At 37.9% G+C, this 9,172-nt stretch overlaps 1 non-coding gene across 1 annotated transcript; it reads right to left on the bottom strand.

Moving 5' to 3' along the window:
- Positions 1 to 548: 548 nt before the first annotated feature.
- Positions 549 to 747, bottom strand: LOC142438352 (small nucleolar RNA SNORA74). Its single transcript, XR_012782740.1, has one exon. It is a non-coding gene; the product is annotated as a small nucleolar RNA SNORA74 (small nucleolar RNA).
- Between the last annotated feature and the right edge of the window lie 8,425 nt (positions 748 to 9,172).

The raw sequence follows: 9,172 nt of genomic DNA, 5'->3' as shown, positions 1-9,172 counted from the left end.
CTCTGATATTCTTCACCAGCACCTACAGTCCTTTGCCCTTTCAGCGGGCAAGGATGGCTCACCTGTATGTCGCAGGTGATTAATGTGCCTTCATTAAATCCTGATGCCACATTCTTCAAATAGTCCAGCTGCTCAGGTTATTTCCTCACTTTAGAGATTAAATAAAGTCAGTCAAAGGATACAATCCTGATGCACGTCTTTCCTGATGTTAAACCGTGCAATATTCCCTTGTTCTGTTTGAATGGTTGCCTGCATACAGGTTCCCATGAGCACAGTCAAGGGTTATGGAATCTCTGTTCTTTGCAATGTTATCCGTAGTTGGGTATAATCCACACAGTACAAAGACTTTGCATAGTCAATAAAATTCAATATTTTTTATATATTCTCTGCTTTCAGCCAATATTCATCTGTGGTCAGCAATGATCTTCTTCATTTCACATCCTCTTCTAAGTGCAGCTTGAATTACTGGAAGTTCTTTATTGATGTGTTACTGCTAACATTTTAAAATTATCGTCAGCATGTATACACCTAATTCTTTTTTTTTTTATAAAGTTTGCATCCAGACTAGGACCAACTCCACAGGAGGAGTCGCTCCACTCTCAAAGGTGCAAAATGCTGCCCAGAGGTAATGCGACCACAACACTAAAACAGTGCATGGAGCCAGACCTCACTGGGCAGCACTTGCTCTTCCAACAGTGCAACACTGTCCAGGCATTGTGCTGGCCTGGACAGCTGACAACCGCTGGGCTACACCTAATTCTTAATAAAGAACTAAGACACATTAAATGGACACGAGATAGCCTCTTCAACATATGATGCTAGAAAACTAGGTCTTCTGCAAAAGACTGAAACAAGACCCATACCTCACACCACATACAAAAACAAACACAAGATGGAGCAAAGACCTAAATATAAATCACACAATTATTAAGATCATCAATGAAAAGTAAGCATAAACTTAAGAACCCTAATATAAGACATAAACACACTATCAAACAACAAAAAATATCCACACTATAGAAATAAAATAAAGAACTGGGACCTAATAAAAATATAACATTTATGCACAACAGAAGACTTTATCAAAGAGTCGACAGAGAACTCACAGATTTGGAAAAAATATTCAGTAATAATACATCATATAAGTGGATGACCTTCAAAATCTGTAGAAAACTATAACATGTTAATAAGAAAAATTCAAATGATCCAACTTTTTTTAAAGGGCACAAGACATGAATAGATAACTTACAAAAGATGACATAAAGGTGACCAACAACCATATGAAGAAATATTTGCAATATTAACAAGAAGAGAAATACAAAATAAAACAACAATGATATATCACTTCACACTGACACTTTGGGCAAAATTCAATAAAGCAAAAAATAACAATACTGGAGAGGATGTGGAGAGATCGGAACATTTTTACATTGCTGGCAAGACTGCAAACTTGTACAACCGTTATAGAAATTAGTATGGCACTTCCTTAAATGCAAATGCAAGTACCTTATGATTCAGCTGTCTCTCATCTGGGTGTATGCCCTAAAGAAATTGAGTATAACACACACAGACATATGTACACTAAAGTTAGTGCAGTCATTTCCACAATAGCAAAATCATCAAAACAACCAAAAACCCTAACTATAGAGGAATGGATAAATAAGTTCTGGTCAATTCATACTAGGAAGTTTTATGCATTGATAAAAACCAATAACTCTCTTCAACACCAAAGGACATAGATAGATTTAGAGAACATTATGCTTAGCAATGTGTCAATCTTACAAATATAAATATTTGATATCATAATTGTTATAAGGGAAAACAAAGAAGAAGAAATGTAGAGAAGCTTTGATGGCTACCAGAAGGTCAAGGAGGGACAGGGGCGCAGACTAAAATGGAAGGTTTAACAAGAAGTGAATAAATGAATAATAGATTAAAAACGCTCCAATTAAAAAATTACTTACATGTGATATTAATTACATAGTTCTATAATTTCTGCATGCTTTGGGGTCACCTTTCTTTGGGATTGGTGCAAATATGGACTCTTCCGGTCAGTTGATCAGGCAGCCAACTTCCAATATCTTGGCATACATCTTCCTTTGATGCCTCCTGCTGTGTTCAATATTTGCCCGGCTTGAATTTTTCTCCACTTCTTTTTAAAGTTTGAGAAATGCTGAGCATGACCTCCTTTTTTGACCAATCTGATGGGAGGGAAATAGCATCTCATTACGGTTTTGATTTAAATTTCTCTGGTGGTTAATGACATTAAGCATCTTCCTATGTTTCTGTTGGCTACTTGAATATTCTTTTTGAGAACGTATCTACTCATGTCCTTTATTTTTGTTTTTAATAGGAAAGTCCTTATTTATTTATTTTTAAAAGTTTTATTGGCATATAATTCACATGTCACACAATTCAATACTTACATCATATTAAAATCTATTTAAAACAATTTCTTCCTTCTTGTACTTGTTATTATCTCCCCATCTGCCCCAACCTCCCTTGCCGTATCCCCAAGAAACCATTATACCAGTTACTTTCTCTATAGATTTACCTCTCCAGGATTTCATATGCAGAGAAACAAACCCCCAAAACAATAGCAATTACAAATTAAAACAGAAAGAAACCTCAATTAAAAAGAAGGCAGAAAATTAAAAACTAGAACAAATTAAAAACTGGTCAAAAGGGATATCAAGTGATAAAGTGTTAAATTTTAACCTCAAGTACATCTGTTATAATTCCCTTTTCAACGCACTGTGCATGACAGCAAGTCCATTGGATTCTTTATCTTTTTGTTGTAGAAACTAATATATTTTTATGTTTGACCCATAACAATGATATCATTCCCAAAGGTTGTCTCTTTAATCTCTTGATATGTCTTCTGATGAAAGTTTAATGAAGACACCTTTATTTTGTTTTCTGTTGCTCATGCATTCCATGTTGTTTTGGGTAGCCTATTATTTAAAAAAATTTAATCCCAAAGTTTTGTTCCTATATTTTCTTTTTTTCCTTCTTTTGTCTGAAAAAGTGACATTTATTCAAAGGGAAAAAGGTGACAAAATGTCTATCCTTTGGTCCCACTTTCTTCCCCCCACCTCCTGCTGTTCCTCCTCAGCCCCCCCACCCCCCACCCCCTAGGATTAAACCCTGACCAGGGCCAGGCAGCAGGACAATTGTTCCTATATTTTCTTGCAATAACTTTATACTTCAAGATTTTACATTTTGGTCCTCGATCCATTTTTAACTAGTGTTTGTGTGTGGTGTAAGGTGTGGTTCCTTTTTAATTTTATGCATTTGAAAATAATTTTGTCGTTTCCATTGTTGAAGAAACAATTCTTTCTCCATTAAGTGGATTTTGTTCCTTTGTTGAAAACTAATTGACTATAGATTATTTCTGGATTTCTAATTCTATTCCATTGGTCTCTGTGTTTATCTTTAAACTAATACCAGACTGTTTTGATTACAGTAGCTGTGTAATATACTTTTGAAATCAAGACTTAGAAGACCTCCTACTTAGTTTTACCTTGTTAATTTGGATTTCTTCTGTGATTGCTCTTACCAACTGGATGTGGGAGAACTAACACGGTCCCAGTGTACAAACCCAGGTCTTAAAGATGTAAAGCTTTCCCTTCTTGGTTCTTTTTATTCTCCTTTATTTTATTAGTTAATACATATATCATATCATTCTACACTTCAATCACATTAAGCAGTATTGTGCAATTGCTATCACAGTCAGTTTCTACGCACTTCTTGTTTCTTGAAATAGTCTCTCTGGGAGCCTCATATTATCATGAAACCTGAAGCCACCATGCTGAAGAGATCACATATAGGACCTTAAGTCTATGATCCCTTCTGAGTCTAACCTCCTAGTCATGCCCCATTGTGAAAGAAGCCACCTTAGTTTATCCAGAATGGCCCCTCTACCTGCTGAATACCACTAAGTGACCACAGTCAAATCCACATCAAACAGAATTGCTGAGCTCTGCCCAGATTCTTGACTAAGAAATCATGAACCATAATGAATTGGTTATTGCTTCAAGGCACTATGTTTTGGAGTAATTTGATATATCACATTTTGATGTGTAATTAATATAAAATTATTAACTCATATTTGACATTCTTTTATTTATACCAAGTCTTTGAAAATTGGGTGTTATTTTATGTTTACAGCAAATCTCAATTGAGATCAGTCACATTTCAAGTGGTCAAATAACCTTGTGACTGTTGGCTACCATTTTAGAGAGGACAGCCCTAAACTAAATGACTTACTACTTTAAAATCATAGATGAAGGGTCAACAATCTTTAGAGACAGAAGGCCCAATCCTGTCCTCCCAACAATTTTAAAATTATTCAAAAGCCATAAATATACTTTTACAAATAAATGAAATCACCATTATCTGAATAATACTTTTTAAATGAAATTATGATGGTATGCTTATGATAGACACGATGGAAAAGCTCGATATAAGCAGCTGAAACCAGATCAGGGACTGACTGTGGTTCAGGATAAAGCTGAAGAAGATGAAAACAAGTCAATATTAACCAAAATATGACCTTTAATCTATCCCACCTGAATTTAAGAACATCTCAAGAACAGATTTACACATTGAACACGAATGACAGAAGACACAGTGAGCTGTAGGAGGACATCAACACCATCATTTATGATGAATGAACAAGGTCATTAAGAAGACAGGAAATAGAGAAAAGATCAAAGTGATGTCAGAAGAGACTCTGAAACTTGCTCTTAATCACAGAGTAAAGCAAATGGAAGAAAGGATGAAGTCAAAGAGCTCAGTAGGAATTTCAGAGCGAAGCTTGTCAAGACAGAGTAAAGTGTTATCACGAAATGTGCAAAGACTTAGAAAAAATGGGAGAACATGCTCAGTAGATCTGAAACTGAAAGAACTCAAGAAAAAAAAATCAACCCTCCAGTTGCAATCTTGAAAGATTTCATTATCAAAATATTGAATACTATAGGACATTCATTATCAAAATATTGAATACTATAGGACACATCAAGAGAAGATGGAAAGAATACGCAGTTACTGTAACCAAAAGAACTAACAAAAAGAGGTAGCATATGAGCAAGAATTAACGGTGTTGAAGGAAGAAGTTCAAACTGCACTGAGTACATTAGCCCAAAACAAGGCTCCAGGAATGGATGGAACACCCACTGAAATATTTCAGCAAGTCGAAGAAGCACTGAAAGTACTCACTCTGCTCTGCCAGGAAATTCGGAAGACAGCTACTTGGCCAACTAACTGGAAGAGATCTATATTTGTGCTCATTCCAAAGAAAAGTGACCTAACAGAATGCTCAAATTATAGAACAGTATGATTGAAATTGCATGCAAGTAAAATTTGACTGAAGACCATCCAACGATTGCAGCGTACCTTGACAGGGAACTGCCAGAGTTCGGGCTGGATGTAAAAGAGGATGTGGAACAAGGGATCTCATTGCTGATACCACATGGATCTTGGCTCAAAGCAGAGAATACCAGAAAGATGTTTACTTGTGTTTTATTGGCTGCACAAGGGTATTTGACTAGGTGGACTATAATAAACTTTGGAAAACCTTGAGGAGTGTAGGAATTTGGGATCACTTCATTGTACTCATTTGGAACTTAAACATGGATCAAGAGATAGTTGTCTGAACAAAACGAGGGAATACTTTTACTGCATGGTTTAAAAATCAGAAAAGGCATGCATCAGGGTTGTAGCTTCTCACCATACTTACTCAGGTGAGTATGCTGAGCAAATCACCAGAGAAGCTGAATTATATAAAAAAGAAAGACACATCAGGATTGGAGGGAGATTAACAACCTGCTTTATGCACATGACACACCCTGCTTGCTGAAAGTGAGGAGGGATTGAAGCACATGCTGATGAAGATCAAGGATCGCAGCCTGCAGTATGGATTACAAGAAAGACAAAAGTCCTCACAACTGGATCAATAGATAACATCATGATAGATGGAGAAAAGGTTGTTTTCAAGGATTTTGTCTTTCTTAGATCCACAATCAATGCTCCTGGGAGCAGGAGTCAAGAGATCAAAAGACATATTGTATTGGGTAAATCTGCTGCTCGGGACCTCTTCAGAGAATTGAAAAGCAAGTGGAGCACTAAGGAGCACCTGAACCAAGCCTTGGTGTTCTCCACTGCGTCATGAGCATATGAAAGCTAGACATTGAAAAGAAGCCTGGAGAAGAATCAATGCATTTGAATTGTGGCGCTGGAGAAGAACATTCAAAGTACCGCGGACTGTTCAAAGGGCAAACGAACCCATCTGTGTTGGGAGAAGTAAGGCCAGAGTGCTCCTTAGAGACAGGGATGACAAACTTTGTCTTTGTACTTTGGACATGTTGTCAGCAGAGACCGGACCTTGGGCTAGGTTATCATGTTTGGCAAAGGCAGCGAAGGAAGGGGAGGTCCTCAAAGAGGTAGCGTGGCGCAGTCGTTGCATCAATGTGCTCGGGAATAGGAACAGTTGTGAGGATGGCCCAGGACCGTGCTGCATTTCGTTCTGTTGAACATAGTGTAGATGTGGATCAGAACTGACTGGATGGCACCTAACAACACGGTGCTTTTTTTTTCATGAAATCAAAGGATTTATTGATAAATCTGCTGTAAAACTTTAAAATGTTAAAAAGCAAAGCTACCACTCGGAGTACGAAGATGCACCTGACCCCGAAGATGGTATTTTCTTTTTTTTTTTTTCCAGTTCAATTTCTTTATAAACGTAACTCAGGACATCAGGTTGCATCAGATGTTAACAGGGATTTCCAAACTTCTTCTTTTTTTTTTCAGTGATTTAACAAGGTATTTCTTTTTTTTTTTTTTAACAATTTATTGGGGCTCATACAACTCTTATCACAGTTCATACATATACATACATCAATTGTATAAAGCACATCCGTACATTCTTTGCCCTAACCATTTTCAAAGCATTTACTCTTCACTTAAGCCCTTTGCATCAGGTCCTCTTTTTTTTCCCCTCCCTCCCTGCTCCCCCCTCCCTCATGAGCCCTTGATAACTTATAGATTGTTATTTTGTCATATCTTGCCCTATCCGGAGTCTCCCTCCCCCCCTTCTCTGCTGTCTCTCTCCCAGGGAGGAGGTCACATGTGGATCCTTGTAATCAGTTCCCTCTTTCCAACCCACTCACCCTCCACTCTCCCAGCATCGTCCCTCACACCCTTGGTCCTGAAGGTACCATCCACCCTGGATTCCCTGTGCCTCCAGCCCCCATATGTACCAGTGTACAACCTCTGCCCTATCCAGCCCTGCAAGGTAGAATTCGGATCATGCTAGTTGTGGGGAGGAAGCATCCAGGATCTGGGGGAAAGCTGTGTTCTTCATCGGTACTACATCGCACCCTGACTGACCCATCTCCTCTCCTAAACCCCTCTATGAGGGGATCTCCAGTGGCCGACACTTGGGCCCTGGATCTTCACTCTGCACTTCCCCCTTCATTCCAACATGGTGATTTTATCTCATTTTCAATTTTACTTCAGAGCCACGTATATGTACTGTAAGATTTGCATATGGCTTGAAATCTGTAGTTTGCCAGCCCTGATCTAGATTATAGAAATCACTCAAGTAATGTTGGTTATTCTCTTAATAGAGCCTATCCCTCTAATCTGCCTCTTCCTTTAGAAAGCTATCGGTGACTCTTCCTAGGCTAGTCTAATTTATTTGTAGGGAAGAAAATTCACTGAAAATTTCTGCATTCTTTTTCCAATCTCTCACTTGATTTTCACCCTCATCACTTCATTGAAACTACTTTCAATATAATAATATTAAAGTAATATTTAATTATTGCATTGTATGCCAGGTGTATAATGGATATTTAATGTAATCTCCACAACCCTAGGAGATAGGTAATTTTGTTTTTATAGATGATGAAACTAAAGCTGAGACAATAAGCAACTTGCCCAAGGTCATACAATTAGTGTTTGAAATTTAACACAAATATTAGTAGCCTAGGGACACGTACTTTTATCCACTAGAACCATACCATATTACACTTCTCTATTATCAAATGCAATTATTTCTTAATCCAATAATTTTCTTCCCCTCAGTAACTTTCAATGCTGCTAGCTATTTTTCCTTTAACTTCTTCCCTCTCCTGGCATTTCTGCGGCTATATTCAGTGATTCATCCACATCAATAGCTCTATGCTTGCCCTCTGGCATTCTCTGGGATTCTGTCCTTGGTCTCTTGTTATCTCTATACAGTGGGGGTTCTTTATCAGGAGTCCACAGATAGAATTCATAATTCCAGGAATACCCTGTACACCTTTGTAAGTTAAAGCCATATTTCATAACTTATACCCTCTTCTCAAACAATACAAAAGTTAAGAATGCATCTTTAATGTATGCTGCTTGGGCTACCTCTGCAAGTTCTGTGACTGCTCAGAGAGCAGCCTTTTACAATGAAGTGACGTTTGAGGGCTCAGGTTTATATCAATGAGTGCATGTCAGTATTGTGGAAATAAATCAAATAACCCAGAGGTTAGCACATGACCTAGATTTACCCAATCAGACGAAGGAAATGATTTTATAGTTAGAAGATCCCACCCAGCGGGAACAAAGAAGCATGTATATCCTTGATTGCTATAAATACACACATCTTGACCAGCCTATGGTAAAGCCAAAGAAAGCTAAGGTGAATATGGACTGGTTGAGCAGATGAACCAACTAATGTCAAAACCCGCTCTATTATTGGGATTCTTGCAATATAAGATATTGATTTAGTGAGACATTGCTATGGAACCAAATACCTCAAAACTTAATGATTTAAAATAACAATTTCCCCTCATATTCTATGGGTTAACATAATATAGCTGGGCAGTTTTTCCTGATGGGGTCAGATAGTATGACTCATATGGCTGAATTCAGTTGGAAGCTTGAAAGGGGACTCAATGTACAAGATGGTTTCAACCATGTATTTAGCACCCCAGCTGAGCCTCTCTCTCCCATTGCTGTTGTTTTGTTGTGGTTGTTGGGTGGTGTTTGAGTCTGTTCCAACCCATAGCTACCCTATGTGCAACAGAACAAACCACTGTCTAGTCCTGCACTGTCCTCACAGTTGTTTGTATAGTTGAGCCCATTGTTGCTGCCACTGTGACAATGCATCTCATTGAGGGCATGCACATCCTTTGCTGCC

The sequence above is a fragment of the Tenrec ecaudatus genome, chromosome 1 (genome assembly GCF_050624435.1).
Source record: "Tenrec ecaudatus isolate mTenEca1 chromosome 1, mTenEca1.hap1, whole genome shotgun sequence".
In the NCBI taxonomy this organism is placed as follows: Eukaryota; Metazoa; Chordata; class Mammalia; order Afrosoricida; family Tenrecidae; genus Tenrec; species Tenrec ecaudatus.
This window is presented reverse-complemented; position numbering and strand designations above follow the sequence as displayed.